The 21,843-nt window shown below is 34.6% G+C and overlaps 1 protein-coding gene across 2 annotated transcripts in view; it reads right to left on the reverse strand.

Moving 5' to 3' along the window:
* rst (irregular chiasm C-roughest) overlaps positions 1–21,843 on the reverse strand; it is a 223,593-nt gene that overhangs the window by 132,240 nt on the left and 69,510 nt on the right. The window contains exon 1 of one of the 2 annotated variants that reach the window (XM_065304215.1): positions 659–737. The exons of the other annotated variant lie outside the window; for it this stretch is intronic. The gene's annotated coding sequence lies outside the window, so the exon portion shown is untranslated. Of the gene's footprint in view, positions 1–658; positions 738–21,843 lie in introns of those variants that run through there. 2 annotated transcript variants of the gene reach the window in all.

Consider the following 21,843-nt stretch of genomic DNA (forward strand, 5'->3'; position numbering starts at 1 on the left):
AAAGAAAGAAACCCAACTTATTACTTATTACGCTGCATACACCGAGTGCTACCAGCGATAGGTATATGAGTGTGGTAGATGGAAGCAAAGAAATTAATTCTCTAAGCTTAGCTTATAGCGATATGGACCTGGGAGCTGGTTCCATGTAGTTTTGTTTGATGTTTTGATGCTTTTAGAGATGTTACCTAATGTAAAATAATATTATGCGCCACAGAGAAAATTTAAAACACCTATTGGTAATATGTGTTGAGCATTTTTGCTGTGGCTTCTAATTTTAACTATAATTGTGGTGTGCTGGTAATGTAAATTACTCGAAATTAGATACCATGGCGTTGGACTGGATGCATTTGAAAAGAATTTCAGTGAGACAAATGAAGTACAAACACGAAGGACATAACGATTTTTAGTGCATTGGTAGTGAGGCAGAAAGTTACAATACGCAGCAAGTAATTAATTTGTTTATTTCCATTTTACAATGAGAAGTGTTGCAAGTGTTACAATGTCACAAAGACGCAACATGTCAAATTATCAAATCAACTTGTAACACTGCACGTTGTAAAATAGAAATAATCAATATCAATGATCACGTTAACTTAATAAAAAGCAAACATAATGAACTTGTGTTTCATAGCCGAGTTTTAAATATTGGTGGTAATACCTGCGAGAAGTCCACAACAGATAATCACCGAGGCACACATCACACACTTATAATTCAGCACATAAGTTCACGCGACTGAAGTCTACAAATAAAAGTAGTGTACTGACTAATTCTGCGGACATGTCAAAATGTGTAGACTGCCTTCTTTAAACTTGTTTGTTATCGTATGTTTCTTATCGTATACTGGTGAACACTCGCAGAATATTCCCAAGCGAAGCAAAAATTAGAAGATGTAAATAACAACTACAACAAATAATAATAATAAACATAATACTAATAATAATATTAATAAATAAATAATAAGTAATAAATAATAAAAATTACCTTATTTTAATTAATAATGAACAAATGCTGCAGTTCAATAAATGACAATAAACTAGAATTTAATCTAATTTGCTGTTTTAATTATTAAAGTATTATATTATATTATGTACAAATATGAATGCATAATTTATTTAATAAGAATTAGAATCTTGTTATAACTCAATAAATTTATGATTATTTAAATATTCCAGGGAAACAGTTACGCGTAAATGGAATTACAGTGAAATAAATACATATGAAATTTATTGTGGTGTATCCATTAAACGCAATCTGTCCCAAGGGCAAATAAACATTACCTCAAATGACCAAACTAATTTTTATTTATTCACAGAATTTACGTTAATAAAACCAAATAATTCAGAATTGTTTTATGAAAATACAAATATTGTATCAATGATGTTGCTTAATAAACTATGATTACAATAAATATTCGTTTTTATGCAATAGGTAGGTACTGGCATATTTATTAAACACCGTTCTTTAAAACCAACATTGAAAATTAAATTGCAAATTGCATTTCATTGTTAAAAATTGATAATATATACCTATACTGATTCTATTTATGGCGCTTTTTGTTTGATGTAGGTGTTGGAAGTTTAATGAGCAAACAAAAATTTCAATTCAAACTAAGGACACTCATTTATTCATGTGCAACCAAATGTAAAGCAAGTAATTACCGTAATGGCAAATACATGTTATCATTTTAATTTTTTGCTCAAAACGGAGCTAACAAATAATGCAATAATGATGTTCTCCAAAAACAAAAAAATATGTAAAATTCCAGTAATTTATTTTGTGATATTTATAATTTAATAATGGAGATCTAAAGTCCATTATAATAGAAAAAGAAGCAAACTGAAAAATTGGTATTTCAATACATTAGCGCCATCTATTTATTAAAATATTTATTAATTTAATTGTATTATTGTGAGCATTTTTATATATCAAAGATTTTCTTTCTCCGCTGCCAATTTTAATAAAGTTAAATTTTTAATCGGCGGGTTCAAAAGCTGTATTCCTTTCATTTAATATGCAATATTCTGTAATCACATCCATCTTTAAAAATTAATGAACTTCAAACACTTTTATAAGTAGATTTTTTAGCTACTAGACGATTTAGTTAATTAAACGAAATACCACAAGTGTACCAAAGATTTTTTACATATTTTCTAATCTAATTGATGAGATATGACTACTTGGAAGGTGCACCGCGTCAACATTTCCCGATTACGTTAATGATTCATATCATTTGAGTTATTCAGAAGCAACTTTTAACTAAGTTTATCAAAATACTAATCTGGAATCGCTTTAAATTACTTTTAATCTAATTTACTTCATGCGTTCAAAATGTGATAAAATAAGAACAAACTATAAAATTCTGAGATGAGGCCTATATATGTATACTTGAAATTGCAAGATTGCCACGCGATTACATTACTAAAATGAATTGCACACGTTAGAAGATTAAGTATAAAATAATTATTTAAATTATTCAGTATGGTTGCATGCGCGCTTCTGTGTGAACAGCACATCGATATATTATGCACATCGCACCAAATTGCTTGCCTATTGCAATTTAAAAGAAATGATCGCCAGGTTCAATCATCATTTGCTAATAAGCTTTACAACCTGCAGGTTTTTGCATCATTATGCAACGTTTTGCATATCTTAAGTCTTGCTTTACATTGAAAACTCTGAGTTGGAAACAAAAATACCTACAAGTTGTACACGCATTGATAAGACTTTTAAAATCGCCTGGAGAAAATGCATTAAAAGCATAATGTGTTTTATTAAAATATTCAAACTTCATTAATGCCCAAGTTCTAAGTATCGAGCGCTTCTACGAAACAAGTTTCCTAACATGATCAAATATCTTTATGGAGCAATTTTCGTTTGCTAGGATAGAAATTTACGTAAGAACTACAAGTTCCAGTAGCATCCGTGCGGCACCGTAACAGTAAACAACCGGCTACTGATTTTTATGTGGAATTTATCAAATTCTAATCTTAATTTTGAGTTTTAATTGAAGACTGTAAAAGGATATGCGTTCACGGCTCAGTTTTAACTATTTGTCACTGAGTTAGCATTTACATAATTGTTAGTTTATTTTTATATTTCTATGCATGTATAACTAAAATCGTAAAAGTTTCCTGGCGGGACAAGCTTTCATAGTTACTATTAATTTATTGGATGAACATGTTAAAACAAAACGCTTCGTGTTAGATAGTCTAGTCGACTCCGTGTTACACAATTTAGTTGAAGTGTTTTTCAGGAAGTGTTCAACTGGTGATTGTACGGCGTGCTGTTCATTAGTTTTGCCCCCCTGCGTGGTGACAAATGTCAGCAACTTATTTATTTTTGAATAAACGCGTACTTACAAAGTCAACAAGATTGTTCAATTTCGTGTGAAGTATCAATGCTTTTGGACAGGTAGGTAGTTTGTGATGCTATAAAAATATTTAATACATACAATATTTTGTACTTTTGAGTAGTAGTTAAAATAATATACTTATAATTTTAAAGTTAAAATGAATTCGTTATAATTTCTCTGAATTAATATTAAAAACTTAGGAATGTGATATGGCTCTGCTTTGATCATTATCTTATAGTAACATTCAATAAACAATGCTAATTAATTTTTGTTTTTTTACATTTTTAGCTCTGTAGTGGCGAATTTGCGACTTGTGTCAAAAAAATTTTATCACAAACTTTCTTTAAAATAGGGTAACAACCTCCTTTGCCTTTAAAAATCCTAGGGCATTTATTTAATGTGATATTGGGAGGAAATATAATATTTTAATAGAAATCAAACATTCGCAACGCATAGTCAGTATATAATTTTGCAATTTAAATGAGGTTTATTTAAGAATCAGGTAAGCAATAAGAAACTCGACTGGTGTAACATTGACGCGAGTGAGTCATGCATACGCCGGCCGAGGTAATGTTACCAATAATGTTAGCAATCGTGTAGAAACAGCGTGAACCGAATTACTTATTCGATTAAAATTCAACGAGCTAGCCGAGTGCATGAAGCATCGCCGTCGCCATCACTATCGCCATCTTCTATACTCCAGCGTGCATAACGAAACGAAAATTAAACGAAAACCGAACGAAAATGGAACGTAAACTCAGCCTGACGAAGAGAGCGTTTATTGAATCATTCCGGCGTAGGGTGCGCTCTGTCTGGCTGTGTGGTAAGTGAGCTGATCAGAGCGAAATAGGCCACGAAATATTGATGAATGGTTCGCGCTCGGGAAACGTAATTAATTTCTTGTGCTCGATATATTTTAACCTATTAGAAACGCATTATAATATTCGTAATTGAAATCTGCTTGAGCTCATTATACAAACATACGCGCCATCTAATGCGAACGCACGCTTTGCGCGTATGAAAAAAGTTTAATTTAAATGTAAATTAAAATTGCATTGTTATCTCCGGTGGTGTGGCTCGAAATTAATGATGTAAACTCGTGCAGTGCAAAGTTTAGCACGTGATGTATGTTTATTAATACGGAAAACAATTTGTTACTGTTGCAAAATCCCCGGCCCATACGATACACAAATCATTTATAATTAATAATCAAGGCATCGATATGGAGTTGTGAATAAATCAATTAACTAACAATATGGACAATATTATAATAATTTCAACTCAGGTAATTAATTAAATGACATACCGAAATTGAAAATTAAAAGCTACATTTTATATTAATATGGATTTTAAAACTATACAATATTATATTAACTTTCGAACGTTGCAATTTTGCAAATTATGGTTGTTGTATTGATTAATGTCGTAAAAAGATTATTAGGAAAAGTTTATAGTCTAATTTTATATCCCAACAATAATTTAGACAGTAGCCGATTATAACTAAAATTGAAATAAATGATTGAATAATTTGGTGATTAATCCAAGTAATATTTACGATGCATAAATGTAAATCAAGCAATGAATAATAAATAATATAAAGTGATGGCGATAGCATCTAGAAACATTGTATAAAGTGTATTAAGTCATCAGATTATCAAACGACGGCCATAAAAATATTAAACATCATGAATTAATATTGCTTCATTATTTATGTGGTCACTCTTTTGTGTGACTAAACAAAAATTGTTTAATTCACATGAAACACCGCACATACCAGAGTATGTGTCTTGATAGTGATATTGACGATAATAATCAGATAATCATTATTCTCAAAACTTCTTGTTCCCACTATATTTTGTGGCTCCAATTGTAGGTAGTGTCATCGCTTCGATTGTACGCGCACGCATAACTTATGCGAGTAATAATAAAGGCAACCGATTATAAAGATGATAAATTGATTTCGGTATCGATTAATTAAATTAATGCGTATATCTCTTTTGGATGGTTCACCTGGCAAGCCGTTCTCACATTTCTCATGCATAAGAAGTGTGTGGAAACATCCAACTTGAATGCGAACACAGAGGAGAGGAAATCGTATAGAATAATATCGATGTATTCAACAAGTGCCCATTTAAAATAATATATATTGTTATGAACTCAAGATGAAAAATTATTAGCGTATGTGCACAAAGAAGCAAAATTATTGACGAAATACAATTTATTGCGCTTGGCGTCACATAAAAACACGAACATCAATTTGCTAACCAAATAAAACGTTTTTTATGTGAACATGTTTATACCTATAAAGTTTAGTTAATGGGCAAATTCTAACTGTAGTCAACATTTAATTAATAAGATTCAAACTGAATAACCTGTAATTATTAAACAATTACATGTAAACTTATCTTCTTTCTTTTAATTATAAGCGATTTTTTTTATTTTTAACAAAAATTTGTAGTACATAAATGATACTGGTATAATTTGGAAGTTTTATAGATCTAGATATTCGAATAATTTGGCTAGATAAAACGGCTTATTCACCAAATATAATTATTTTCGTTTGGTAAATTAAATCAGTCGTGACATTGCCACCCACATTTGATTTTTGATTTCATTACCAAGCGGTCATGATGTAATGGCATAAGCACGACACAGTCAAAAACGTATGGAATTCTGGACGCCCTGAAACAACTAAAATCTCAGGTATTAAGTATACGATAAACATCTAAATGTGTTTGAGCATTTGATCGTGCCTGCCTATTGAAAACCCCAAATGCCGTTATGAATACTTTCGATTAATACCAAATTAATCCGTATCTTATACGATTATTACTAATTTTATTTTTTATATGGATATTCCATATAATTAATTTGCTATGTTTCATTTTCAGTTGGTCAAGTGTGTGAAATGTGAAGTACCGCAGGAATCTTGGATTTAGAAGCGGAAGAGGAAAACACAGTTTAAGTAGTGTTCTCATTCAAAAGTCGTAAACTATTTGATGTTAGGAGCGGGAAGTGGGATCTAACGTTTTTCTGAGTCTTTATCTCATTAGCTCATCCTAGGCAACATCAACATCAGCAAGTGACAATCACAAACGACAAAAGATTCAGTCACACGTTCTTTTATTCGGTGAATTCACGTACAAAGAAAAAAACGCATGTGGAGGAAGAGTTTTTATGAACGCATATGATAATATTGTACTTGACATATTCTCTGTTTCGCTGCAAGTTTAAGTTTGTTGGTCTTATAAAAACAGTCGTACGAATGAGATGTTAATTCTGATGTCATAAACATCTTCCTGTCGTTGAGCAATTTTGTTACGGTGTTACCGAACAAGACAAGACAAGATGATTGACTGCAATTGTGTTGAGGACACTGTGACGAGAATTTATTTCAGTATTTAATACAAAAGTCATCGATGTTTACTACCCAAAATTAAATATTAAACTGAAAATGTAAAAAAATCGGAGGTAATATAAAGAAAAAAGAAGAAGCAAACTTGAAAAGCCGTCAAGCAACTCTAATCAGCCAACTTCGATAGTATACGAGTTCGAACCTAAAATGTTCAACTAAGAAGACCTAAAAAGAGAAACAGCTCTGATACCATGTACTGGGACGGCGGACGCGAGATATGTTGGGAGATTTACTTTGATAAACGAACTAATTGGGCTGAAATTAATTGAAGGATGAAGACGACGACGACCAAGCGACCGGCCACATACGCCGGCAATGCCCGATGCGCAGTTCGGGCAAGTGAAGACGTTAAACGAGATGAACATGCACGCTGCGTATATATAACTTCGCCCAACATCCACTCCAGCAAGCAGCTCAACGCGGAGGCAGGAAGACGAACACGTTTTAACTGCGCGCAGCGAAAAACAAGAAAAGCAAGAAGAAGAGGTCGATGGCGACGAAGACGAAGCAGAGGATGTGATGACGATATTTATCTGATTCGATATAGATGTTGTTGACCTTCTAACGAAGTTTCCATGTTATTTGGTTTGGACTAAAATTACGAACGGCTCGAAATGAAACTCTTCTTAAAACTGTCATTTTTAGATCATTAAATTAAAAACTTCCACTGACAGCTCAATTTAGCGTGCAAAAATGTATTATTTAAGCTCATACTGATTAAGATCTCATTTTAAAAAATTAACCGATTTTACCAAGTTAAATTTAGTAAAAAGCACTTTGCACTTTACCATAGCAGAAACTTCAACTCGGCTATTACTCACACGCAATAAAAGTAAATATTATCATAAATAAAATCAAACGAGGCGACAAGCATATACCACACGGGCGATCACACACATTGTGCACATTGTTCCAGCGATTATTCTAAATGCCCACTTGCGATAATTTATTAGAGAGCAACCTGCAACTTGCCGCCCTGGAGAAAAATCTTCTAAAAATAAAAGAACGACGGTGGACACGGGCATTAGCTTTGAAATAATGTCCGCGCTCGTCGGTTCGTTGATTCCTGGAGTTCGCTTGGTTCGCTGATTATTTATTTGTCGACTTTTACAGTCTCAGAAAATGTCCTGACATGCTACATACGTGTGGTTCTACCTTTGTGCACCATAAACATAATTGTGCTTTATGCACTTGGCAACGATATTGCACTGGGTACCAGCATAAGTTCCAGATATAATCATAGTGCATTCAGCCATTATCACTTTTTTATTTGAAACCATTGTGGAGCTTAAAGAAAGTGTTCGTTTTCGTTGAAAGTGGCTGTAATCAGCGGCACAAAAATTGCAACGTCACACTTCAATCTTCACTCTACATCACATATTGTGGTTGTACGATGGGAAATCGTAAAGATTTAAATGCTTGATTTCGAATATAACAAAACCCAACTGACTATGTGTAATATTGTCAACTAAAGCATATTATTTAATTGCATGTGTATCTTAATATCTGCGGGTACCTTGATTTGTAAACGTAAATATAACTTTAAATGTTTGTATATTATATTTATTGCGTTTTGGATTTGTTTCGCAGAATGTTGATTTAATATCAAGAAGATATCAATCTGTTGCAATCTATATTCTTTGTTTGTTAAAATATTTGTAGAAAATCGTATAAATGGATTACAGTTATATGTGCTGGAGTCTGCACTGCGACGATGAAGAAGCGCCAAGAGGAATCTTTAAGGCAGCTCGGCAAGCGAAGGTAATTTAATAACCAAAAGCGGAAGCCATAAAAATCGATTCCGACCTGAATATTATTAGTTAAAACTGACATAACGAACGCCTATATACCGAATGTATCAAATCACCTCTCAAGAATAAATTTCCAATGTAATAAATTTTTCCACATCAATTGATGTACGTGTTTGTATTTATATACTTTATGAATCAGTGGCATTTAATTTAGTGCGGATTTAAAGAAACTGTCTGTATTTTAACTCCTTGACAGTGTGCAATAAGAGCGAAGCGAGAAACAAGAAGAGAGTCTAAAGCCGATGAACGCCGAAGGAATAATCAGATAATCAGAAAAAGAACTCGGCTCGAGTTTAAGCTCAAAGAAGAAGAACCCAAAACGAACAAATTTAAATTAAGGCTAACTGGATGCCAATGCAAATGCCGCACCGTTCTTAAATTCGACTGCTCTGCGTCTTGCTTAGATATTCATTCATTTCTCATTGTAGCGTTTCGAAAAAGTTACATCCTCTTTTCCTCGCTGTACGGGACCCATATATCTTCGCCGGTCACTAATCTAATATTTTTCTAATTCGAGCCGGGAATCACTTATCCGAGTTTGGGAAGATCAGGCATCGTTCTTCATTCAGCGCGCGTTTTATTATATCTACTTTTCAACAATTAAAACACGCAACCGCAACTAGAAGCATAACAACGGCGGGAATGGAATCACCATGTAGCCGATGGTGGAAGAATGAAACCACGGATCCGATAGGAATGCCGTGTGCGAGAAGTGAGCGTATAAATCTTTCCGCGTGGCCGAGTGTTGACGTCCGTACATCGTACATGTTCCGAAACTTGTCGATACATACGGACAACACTTGCATACGTGTTGTTACTTAACATATTTTCTGTATTAACAACGCATATCGATGAGGAAACCGATGGTGGAATCCAATTGAATTTCGAACGCAATTCATGCACGCACTTATTTGTAGTACCAGCATTAAGCGTGAAATGCATATTTATTTTTGGTTCTGAATGAATAATGCATGCGTGCTAGATTAATTAAGCTAATTTATCGATTTTTCCACGTGTGAACTGTGTATGATATCATAATTTATATTTTTCTTTTTTCACTTTTTTCACTACTTTGATATTGAAATGAGAAACGGACAATAAACACATTTTATTGAAAAAAGCTATTATTATCACACAAATGATATAAGTAGGTATGTATATGCTTATTCAAAAACACCTGCAATAATATATGCGGTATATGAATTATACTTGAGAGTTATTTGCAGAAGACACATCTGTTTAAATGTATGCAAGACTTTTGCGTGCAGGAGAGTAAAAGCCACAGCCATGTTATTATAGTGTATGTTTTAGTTTGAGTTTAGTTTTGGACATGCTACACCACGTAAAATAGAAAATCATAGATACAAATAGGAGAACATGTGACGGAAATATAGACGAATGGAAGAAGACAAACAGATCAAATGGGAAGAACAAATACCGCCGAACATTTAACAAATATTTGGCGATCAAATATGTAGATTTAGGCAATGCCAACAAACCGAACAGTGGTAGAGTTCACAGATTGGCGATAGGTATATATTAAGAGATAATGTAATAACAGAAAGATATCAATTCACTTATGGACAACTATAAAAAGTATAAATCTGGTTATTTAATTGTTATTACTCAGTGTGATAGTTGGATATAAGGAATTAAGTGGAAAATATTTTTTTAAAATTGTGAACAACATTCAGCAATTCGAAATTGCCACATACATTGAATTTTTTTCTTTGAAGGTAACCGTAACTCAAAGATTAACATTATCCTCCCTCTGTCAATCCGAGCACTTAGAAACAACTATTTTTGCTTCAAATAAACGTTGATGAATTGACATAATGGTCAGTCTGACCAGATTGGCAATTCCTGAATATATGAACGATGAACGTGCACAAGCATATAGAAGCTCGCCAGAGGCAGAATGCCCCCATTTAAATGCAGCCGCGTACTTCGTTCCGTCCATATTTACAGTTAGGTAGTTATTCGAGTTTACGTACACTACATCGCGAGCTCGCCTCTATTATCCGCACTCGTATACCAACACTCCGTCCGGTTGCCCCACGACCAACTCTCCGAAACTGCGTCTTCCTTTATCCCAACGTCAAGTGCACACCAGGTCCATTAAGCAGCTCTCTTTATTACAGTTGATACAATTCAATACGATCTCGATGGTAATAGAAATTCCCGTCGGAGTACAAGCTGATGAACATCGGATGACTAGAAAACGGTAATAGTTGAAGGTCGTAAAAATCGAACTTGCACGCGGTGAGAAGTAACAAGTGCAATGCAAATGCAACGACGCCGACGTTGTTATAGCTGTTCATCGCAAGTTTATGCTCGTGGATCATAAAACGACCGGGAAGTCAAGCGGTTTGATTAGAATATATTCTAGGAGGAAAAAATTTCATCGTTTCGGGAAGGTATAACTCCCCTTATTCCGACTGATAACTGCAAGACAATAATTTAGTATTCCGCACCTAAGTATCGATATTATTTATGTGATATGAAATTACGTTGAAATTATTTATGAAAGAAGGAAAATCCACAAGCACACTGTGCAGAATGATACGATCTCATAAATGTCAAGTTATTTATTCGTTTGGAATTGAGCAATAAGTAATTAATCGATTAATCGACATTCACTGACTAGAAGCATTTTTAATTGTGCGTGAAAACTTCATTTCTTATATATTACTTCTACCCAAGCTTACACACTGTCTAGTGTCATGTGGCTGTGGTTAATTATGGCAGGCGATTAATTAATTGCACAATTACTTCAATCAACGCGGCATTCTTGGTCGACTTTATGCAATATTATTCACTGGCGTGCGTGCATTTATTTATACTTTGAAAGTGCTTGCATCCATGCAGAAAATGCTTCGGCATGCTTCGGTTTACTCTGGGTTCCATTTGTTAGGTCATTAACAGTTAATATGTTTAATTATATGCCACACTGCTACGCTCAATTTTAAGAGTTCTTCGAAGGATTGTGTATGCCGAGCTATTTGCGCCCGTATCTGCAAACATTAACGCAATAACACTTTAAGACGTGTTTGTGTTGTTTGTACATTAGTGTCTCTCAACTGCATTAGCAATGGTGTATTATTTTACGCCCACACTTAAAATATTGCTATACGTTGTAATTCATTATAAAATGTGCAACAAAAACATGTTGGAAGTGAATATTTTGAACCATTTAGAAAGAAATTATGAGAAAGTCGATTAAATAGTTTGTGGTCATCCACAAGCAAATGATATTCCGCGAAACATGTCAACACATGATCGGAACACGCATCTAGATTGAGATTAATTCGTAATTAATATGCGACATTGATATATTACGTCCATCCGCACGATCACGCGTGTTCAATGATTTTTTGACGCCTATTTCTGTACGTCTCAAAGAGCTTTGCATGTCATTAAAATGTATCTTGCTTCCGCGTGCGGTAATAACCTTTCTTTTTTATGCCTTTATTCCTGCTTAAGCAATGTACGTTAATGCCAGCTTAGACGTAAGCCCTGCTTAGACGTTTTTTGTTGTTAAATGACGATCTTGTTAGTGGCATTTAATGCTTTTCTTCGTTTCATCTAATAATCAGTTATTTGCATCCTCAATGATTTGCAAGTAGACACTTTGATGTTGTGTTTATTGTCTTCTCGTTCCGCACACTATTATCTTCGGCGTATCTATTCGACTATGTGTTATAAGCCCGTCGATTAAAGTGGAACTAGTGGAGATATAAAAAATAGGAGCACGTAGGTAGATCGCTTGTTGATAGTTCAACGGTTTTTTGCCATATATGCAAATCACCTTCGATTGCGTTGTGTACTTTGGTTTTTGTGTGGGTTTCTGCAGATCATGGCAAGAAGCAAAGTACAACAACTTGTTTGTAAACCAACTATGTTGAGGCAGTGACCATAAAACCGTTTACTTTGATAACTTTACTGTTATAATTAGTGATTAATATCATTTTCTAAATTGCAAATTCTTTCAGAAATTATGACAATATTTGTAAATTTCAATAAGTTTATTATACATTTATACATGCACATTTTGAAATATAAATAGATATTATTACTTGTAATCGGTTGCTCGATAAGTTTGCACGGTTAATGAAAGCCTAGTTAGCGTCTTACTTCTGAGTTACTTAAACAGGATTTCCTTGAACTTTAAGTCGACTTACTTAATGCCGAACGTAATAATTAAGATAATAGTAAATTAATCAGGTGTGCGGACATTGATTATGCCGATTATTAGATTAACAGTATAAATTTTATCTCCGATAGCTTAATTAATTCTCTTTGTCTTTGTCGCTTTCCTTTTTTTAATCAGATAATTTTTTCTAACCACAACTTAAGATGCAAATGAAATGAAATAAATTAATAATTAAAATGGCTGTTAATTTATGCTAAAAGCAGCAGGACCATATATAATTATTCTTTTAAACGTGTTGCATTATTAACGTCTCAATATAGAATGAACAAACATAAGGCTTCAAGTATTTCATGTTGAGGTTTATTCTTACACCGACTATTAACGTTTATAAAGGATTTCTCGAATGCATTAGAACCGACTAAAAGGGTTTCAATGTTTTACGATTTATTGTACGGATTATTACGTTTAATGTACTTACAAATATGTACTTTATTATATGAAGGTACTCCCATTCTGAATTTGAATTAAAGCCGGAATGTATACGAGTTACCGTAAAACGATATAATTTCATATTTGATAATTGTTGTAGAAGTTGAAGGTAAGAACCAGCGTGAAATTCTTATGATTATTGTGGTTGCTCTAATATACTAGTGAATATAATGATCATAATAATTTGAAAAGAAAATGCAAAGTGTAAAATATAAAAGTCAAAATATGCAAATTTTAATCCGATTTGTGCCAATTTCATTTCAAAGATTATCCAATTACGGTGCCTTTCAGTCGTTGCGCGGTTTCAGCTGGCGCGGCACTTCGCGCCGCCGAGAAGAAAAAACAATGAGCCAAAACGGAAAGGACAAGGATCCTGGTTGCAGGCTAGTCCGACCACAGCCAGCAAGCGAACCAACGCAACTGTTAACGTCGTTCGCACTTTATGTGCAAATTTTTCGATTCGCGTCATCAAATGTTTCCCTAGTAGGCACGACACTCAGCTTCCAGCTTACTCTTTTCAGAGAACTTCGTCTCTAGGACAATTTTTAAATAATCGGTGGGTACCAGCATTGTAAATTAAATTTTCATTTATTCTCTTAGGAATATTATAAATTTGCATTATTCGGAACATACAGCGCCATCTATTAGTTCACTTAGAAAGTGTTATTGTATTAATTTGTCGAAACGTTGTTACAGGATTTAACTCATAAACTGCATAAAATACGCGTTTACAATAGTTTCAGATTGATTGTTATGCATTTTTAAATGTGTGTCATTATTTCTTTGGTTTTGCATTCAAATTTTACAAATGTATAATATAACTGTAGAAATGTAGATCTAGAGCAAAATTTTATATGTCAATGTAATATTAACTCAAACATACTTAACTATACAAGCAGTAATGCAAAAGTTTAATGTGGCATTGTATATTCAGCAATTTTAAAATTATTATACCTGTGCTCGAGTTGAGAGCAGTTTCAAAGTGTTGAAACTTGCGAATGCTTGTTTTGGCGCGATTGTCGGAATGGAGGTCGCAAAGTCTCACAATTTAACAGATTATCATCTATAAAATTATATATTCCTGCCATCTATTGTAATGCGTGTTTGCAATGCAGCGTGCTCCTTGTTTGCGTTGTATGAATAAGCAGCAAGCGCGCATTGCTAGGCCACACGGCTCGGCAATCAAATGCTGCACGCGGTGAAAAGTCCGAAAGGGTTAAGTAACAAGAAGTAAACAAGAACACGACTAACAGGGAGCCAGCGCAGACGGCGAAAAAGGCAGAACGAGATCTCGAGGAGACAATGGGTGAGCGGGCAAGCAGTTCGCGCATATTGTTATTTATTTAGTTGAATGTTGCAATCAACATTGCAAACGATAACATTGTGCGCGGTGGTAATGACGGTCCCAGAGAATTAGGTATATGTATTATAAAAAAAGCAACAGAAGTATGCTTTGCATATTTCTTATAGTAAGGCGAAAATTAAATTCTCCTAATTATATGTCATCTGCATGCGATAGATGCATAGTTAGAAGAATAAAATCTAAAACAAAACTTCGAATAGTGGTACTAATAAAGAGAAATTGATGTAAGTCAGATTTTAGCTTAAGTTTTGTCTCTGGTAGGTACTTTTTGTTGCTATCAACAACTAAAATTAAATCTACTCAAATTGTCTGTTTTTATAGGTTTTGTACCGACCAGTATAAGGCAAATTTGATAAACTAAAATTCAATTTTGTCAGCCCCTACATAGTGATTTCAAAATTACATTGATTGTATCAATACCAAAACTACATACAATTTCGATCGGCACTAATATGGAGCAATCTAGGATTACAAAGATCTCAATCGCTAAGTTCATTCGCATTGTATGTTTTGCAACATTGCCGATTGTCAGTACGCCTTTTCATTATTCTCATTACGGCTGTTGGTTTATTAGTATTTATTGTTAGCATGAGCAAAATACTCAGCTCGTTTCGAGACGCGGCGCGCCACCGCTTAGTTTAAACTGGATTAATTGTCCGAACAAAACTATACAATGAAATGTGCATATTAATCCGCCTATGGAGTTCAGCAGGCTGCACACTTGCAGTTGGCGGAGCAACAATGCAACTGTGGTGTATTAATGACAAGAGACAAAACCGTTTATATAGTATGTCATAATAGTTGCTATTCGGGGCCAGAGAGTAATGTGGTAAATAGGACAAACGGCGATAGAGACGGCCGAATAATTTCGAAGCACAAAGAGTACTTAATTCAGATGTGGTGCTTTTGCACATGCGGTTTACTATTTAGATAGATACCGTTTCAAATATTATTATAATTATCAAAACGAACTTTAAAATAACTATTTTTAAATGTAATTTGTTTAATAAATAATGAGTGTGTAATAAATTGGTTAGTTCAATTAAAAAGTCGTTTATACTCTGAACTTATAGTATACAGCAAAACATTCATAATAATCAGTTATCAATTACTCATTTTCACATTCCTGACCAGCTCGTGTACTAATAATAAATTGAATAAAAATTCCCATAAAAATTGCTGCATTTCACTTGAAGCGCAGAACTATAAGCGTAATTGCCAATTGACGCCTCGTTACTTTAATTAGAATCAAAATTTAATCGGAATTTAGTATATATCGTTTAATACTGATACTTTAATACTGATTTTAAAGTATCTTGGGGCAATATGCATTAAAAATACATTTTTCTACTTTTTTCATCTTGTAGCACATCATATCTGTTCTGACATATATGCACTTCCAGTGTGCATCAATAAGTAAGTAATAATCAAGTTTGCTGCAGTAATCAACTGTCTGAAAATTTTTATTATTTCTTCTTGATATTTAGTGTCCATCCAAGAAGTCAATCCACTCTCGCACCGGATACAGGACCGTTGTTCGTCCGCTCGTAGCCTTTTGCGTCTGTTACTTTTTCGCCGGCGCTGCACGTACCTATAACGAGTTCTTCGATCTACATGTTGCAAGTATTTTATGTTCGGATGAAGTCTTCGCCGTCGCAATGTGAATTTACTCGTTTACATCTACAACGCCCGACTTCATATAAATAAGCAAATAAGATAAACACCGTTCGTGTATTTATGCAAAAGTTAAATGGTTAAAAAGACGCCCGGATTTAAATCCAGTTATCAAATATCAAAAACTTTACATTTACGTTAAAAATACTAATAATATTTTCTTATTTTACAAAAATGGTTTGAAGTTAATGATTTAAGTAAGTAACTCTAATTTTCTTGGATTATTAGATTTTTATTATTTTGTGAGGGTAGAATAAAATATGAGATAATCCGACTCTGTTCATACTGATATTCTGAGTCAATGTAACTAAAAAGCATTCTCGATGCAAGCTCCGTACCACTGCAGAAGCGGTGGAATTGTGAGGGCACCCGTCGAAGACTTCCTAGATCTTTGATTAGTCTCTGAGGTGAAAATGGTTTTATTCTTGTTTTACACTTTCTAGTGGCGTAGTTTTCTCCACAACTAAATTGTTAGTGTGTTTATATTCTCATTGTTTTAAAGTACTTTAGTCACGGCCTTGATCGTCCGTGTTTAAAGTACCACTTTTTGTATCTCAAAATCGTGAAAAAAAAACTGGCACTTTAAAAGTGAAAGTAAAAAATTTTTTTCAAGTTTTAAAACAAATGATCCCATCTGCATAACTTTAAAATGCATTTGTATGGATGTACACCAATGAAAATCAGCATTCTGTCATATAAATTATAAGTCTGAAAACATATCAATTACGGAACAAAACAAAACCCGATACCTATAATTGATCTCCTAACTAATATACAGTGCAAACTAAGCGTATTGCAATAACTATTAGCATAACAAATTTGCTCGCGTATATTATCCTTGCAATATTTTCGACTTTTATTGATTACTTTACATAAAATAAATTAATGAAGCAAACACATTGCACAAAAATGTGTTTACTCAATATGTTAAATATGAAAATTGTACGTTTCACCATAGCTTCAGATAGCTGCCGTTTTCAAACACACGGTTAACACGCGTATGAAAATATATTTTATTGGTGCATGTTGAATATGATTGGAAAACTGCTACTAGTGCTGTTGCAGAGAGACGGTGCCATCGCTGGTGCAACGGTGGTAATTACTTTATTATTTAGAACAAATTTATGGCCAACCTCTTAAACTCTTGGAAACGCGCGAGCGCGCGCTCACGTCCAGCTTCCGTTCATGGCGTTTATGATGGAAGTTCGCAATTTATTCAAATATAAAATTACGCCGTTTTATAATTTGTATAATTCGGTAGTTAAAATTCGAATTATCTTTATAGGCCGTCAATTTCTTTATGGACAATTTTCTGCCGTCACATAGCAGAGCAAAATACACATACTGTGTATTACCTAAATTTTCTAAAATATGATCAAAAATTTTTAATCAAACATTTTAAAAATAGTGAGCGTACAATCAAGTAATAACTAAAAAAGTAAAAAAATAATAATTCTAACAAGTTTTTTTGACCATTCTGTATTGCATAAATATTTTGTTTCGCTCAAGCGAAGAAAATGTGATTGCTCGGAAATTACCAGTACCCACTCCACATATCAAACGCTCAAGAAAAGTGACTGCCCACGATCGCCCGATGCGAGTACGATTATTAGACACAGCAGTACAATTACACAACGTTATAAAAATTATAAAGCGTGTCATTCGTAAATTAACGATCGGCGGGCGATGCACGGTACGCGGCTAAATAAATGTCTTCTGGCTTCTGTATGCCGTGCAACATCGGCGCGCGATTACTACTTAGTTTCGAGATTGTGATTGAGATGTACTCCGCTAGATCGGATCGGAATGATAATGACGCCTAATAAAGTAATCACGTTTGTTATTAAACACACACTCATGTAGTCGGCACATGCGCGCATTGGGGAAGCAATGAAATAAAGAAATTTATCATACAGAGTCGTACGTAAAAGGTAAATGTGATTCAATTTCAGAATGCATCTAATTCAATTTCAATGCATATAATCAGACCGTTCTTGTAATTGCATCTTGCGCACTAGATAGAATAATTCTTCGTGTCCCGAGCACGTAGAATATTCTATCAGATACACTCGGACAACATGACATTATGTATATTCATTCATTTTATGAAAATTAGTGATGGGTAAATACGAATAATATGATGGTGCATCCTGCTTCACAAGCCTCTGTTCATAATTATGAGAAGCCCGTATTTCTTGAAGTTAAATGTGCCTCTCAAGTGTTTTGATCACGAATTTAGTATTGAGATGAACTTTTCACTGGGATTATATCTTTTAAGACGCATGTCATCAAACCAGGAAATTATCAATATTCATACGAAAATTGATTGCGATTGCTATTAATTGCTAGGAATGTGGTTTAATTAAATAATATTGTATATTTATTCTATTTCCGTATTAATTAATTGATTACAATTCAACTTTGCCAGTTAAAGTTAAATTAAGTTATTTCATATTATATGTAAAATTTTGTTAATAATTGATTCTCAATTAATGGCTACACATTTTGTCAACCCATATTTTATATTTAGGTAATCACAAATTTACAAAATGGTAATTTTACTCCATACCTACTGTACACTATCAATAGAATAGAACAATCAATACTACAAATAATAGATGCAATTCTGTTGTGTATTTTTAACCACCTTAATATGAGTATTATGCCTTCATTACGCTCTATATCAACTTACATGTCTATCGTTCATAACTTATACACGCCTGCATCGTCTCAACCTTTTCCCCGCTCAAAAGTGCTCGTGCAGCAATTCGCAAAGCAATTCAGAATATAACAGTAAATGCTAAACGCGATCGAATAAAAGTCCTGAATTCAATGCAAGCACATGCGAGCGAGTAGGCATATGCCGTGGTATCGTCGAACGTAAAACTCTTCATCTCCTAACTTGTTCATTTCACCGGTAGATATTCCTGGGCTGGTGTGCATAGTTATTAAGATATACGTTGCCGGCGTTTTACTACATGTAAGAGTATTACGAGCATATGCAGATGCGAGTAGTTGAATAATTGTTGCATACGCAGCGGATTAGCATTAGTCTAGTAGATATGCGAAGGAGCGGTGGATACGATAGATACACCTAGGCAGGTATGACTAGGAAAAGACCTTGTGTCAAGTGATTCATATACCTATTCACACGCTCTGGATATTATGCATATTAGAGTTATGAAGAAACGTTTTGGTGTCGACGTACTTGTTTACGACTGCGAGAGCTTGCAACAGAACATTGCAGGGCGATCAATAATTTTACAAATTTGCTAGAGTAAGTACACAACAATTAAGACTACGTATCGAAGAGCTGATTTATAAACTGCGAAACAGCGTAAGTGTTAGTGTTGGTATTTCGATAATGACAAACGGGAAATTGCAAATTAAAGATGCTTTCATACACGCTAATCGTTACTTTGAATGATAATGATATACGTATTTAAAATACCGTTGTCTACGAGGTGGACATTTATTCTTTTTTATTTTAATATTATTAATTTTTACATACCAAATTGTTTTTTTCTGTTACTACACATGAGCCGTAGGTGTACCAAAACAAAAATCAATACCCAAGCGACAAAATAAAACGTGTCTAATGCTCAAATAAGAATTATTTATAAAGCAGCTTCAAAATATACCCGACGCCAATATAAATTTATGTATTAAGTTGTAAAAAGGTGAAAGTAATGTGTTATTCATTAGTCATCAAACATTGTTCTGTACATGCGAATATACTTAGCCATTATTAATCAAATATTTATTTTCAAAGCAAATGTACTGAGAACAAAGTATTTCAACACTCCTCTAAAATAATTTCAACCGTCTATTGTTCTTGATTTCCTTTTAAACTATGTAATTTATTCCACATTTTTATTTTGATTGCGTTGCATTGATTACACGGTAATTTACAACCGCGTGGTCCTCAAGGCGCGGAAGGCGCTAACTTATGATCTGTGAAAACAATGCATTTAATTCATTTGGCTTATGTTACTGAAATCACGATTACGACTTTCCGCACCTCCGCCCAAGCAAGCGGCCAGTGCAACCAAGTCCAACGCAAGATAATGTGCTTGAAATAAAGCGCACTTATTATGGAAACGAAATGCAACTTGACTTTTTTCGCGCCACGCAATTTTTAAAGTTGACGTGCTTCGAGGTATTTTAAAAGAGCGAACGTCCGGTCTACGGCTTGATTTGCACAAGTTTAAATTACGTTGATGAGTCAGCTTGCAATATTTATAGCTTCTCGACGAAATTATCAAGACATTATCTCCAAGTGTAAATATATAAATTTGCACACACCGTGGTGCTCCGCTGTTAAATCGGTGGTAAATTTGTTTAATCAATTGTCTCGCAACATCGAGCAGTCTCACGGAGCTTAATTCACGAGTGCTTATCATAAAACGTGCAACTTCGTCGGTGATTTGTTGATACTTTGATTTAGCCAGTTGACAGAATGGGAACTAGGCGAATTAGTCAAGTGTTCGAAAGGAAGCACGTCTTAAATTGCAATTACTACGGTGGACTTGATGCGGCGCAGTGGTGCCTTGTGGTGGTGGGTCGGTGCATACGTTTAGTCTGCGGCGACCACCGCGTGTTTTTAATGTCTCCGGTAGTGGAAATGAATCAGGCTGACGTCTTCGTATTTCACTCTCCGACGTGCACCGTCCGCCGCCGCCGACACCGGTACCAACGCTGCTGCTGCTGAACTTTTCCGAAGTGTTTACTGGCCGGAACGCCGGGCATCGAAACTTCGCAGTGTGGCGGTGGCGTTCGACTGTTATTAGTGTTCCCGCAACGGGTGGAGGTAAAAAGACGGGCACAAAGGAAAACCAATAGATTAGCGCGAGTTCAATCGGGAGAGTCGTTAGTTAGTTAATGTTTGTTAAAGAGCTTCTCCGCGCCGTTATTTCTCGCGCAGATTTGCGTACCCAAGTTCGCAGGCACAAATTAACTTGGCGCAAATGGCAATAGATCTTTGCCGGAAACCTGCGCCTGTCAAAGAAAGCTACCAACGTTTCAATTTCCAGAACCGGCTTAAAAAATATATTTTGATCAAAAGCAGACAAGAGTAATTATGTATTCACTGTAAATTTAAACAAATAAAATTGTCGTATTTTTAGGTCTAAAAGTTTTGTTCTTTTAAAAGAAAATAAAAAACGCCCCAGTGAAGAAAACGTATGCCGAGTGTCTAACTTGCGGCTTTTCTCGTCCAAGATATATTTGTTTGAGCGTGTGACGGAGCTGGGGCAATCGGTCTGGAGCGTCGCGCGCGAAATTGCGTTCCCCTCACCGAGTTGTAAATATTCCGACCCGCCGCCGAGCACGTCGATATTTGAGTAACTTATGCCTTCGTGAGCCGTGGGCACACACCTCTACGAGCCACAACGCCCCGAAGGGGAAAGTTTTTCTAATTGAAAAGTTTGCAAAATTTCTAAACTTTGCGCCGACTTTCACCCGGCGCCCTAGAAGGTTTTATTGCCGATTAGCGCCCGGCAAGAATTGACTTATAGTTAAATCAATTTTATTTTTCTTCGTGTCGCTGCAACTGAGACCAGAAAGTAGACTAATTAAAAACTTTT

The sequence above is a fragment of the Atheta coriaria genome, unplaced genomic scaffold (genome assembly GCF_025399875.1).
Source record: "Atheta coriaria isolate IRGN ID8LTWV9N9 unplaced genomic scaffold, Caltech_Dcor_3.1 hic_scaffold_6_pilon, whole genome shotgun sequence".
Taxonomy (NCBI): domain Eukaryota; kingdom Metazoa; phylum Arthropoda; class Insecta; order Coleoptera; family Staphylinidae; genus Dalotia; species Dalotia coriaria.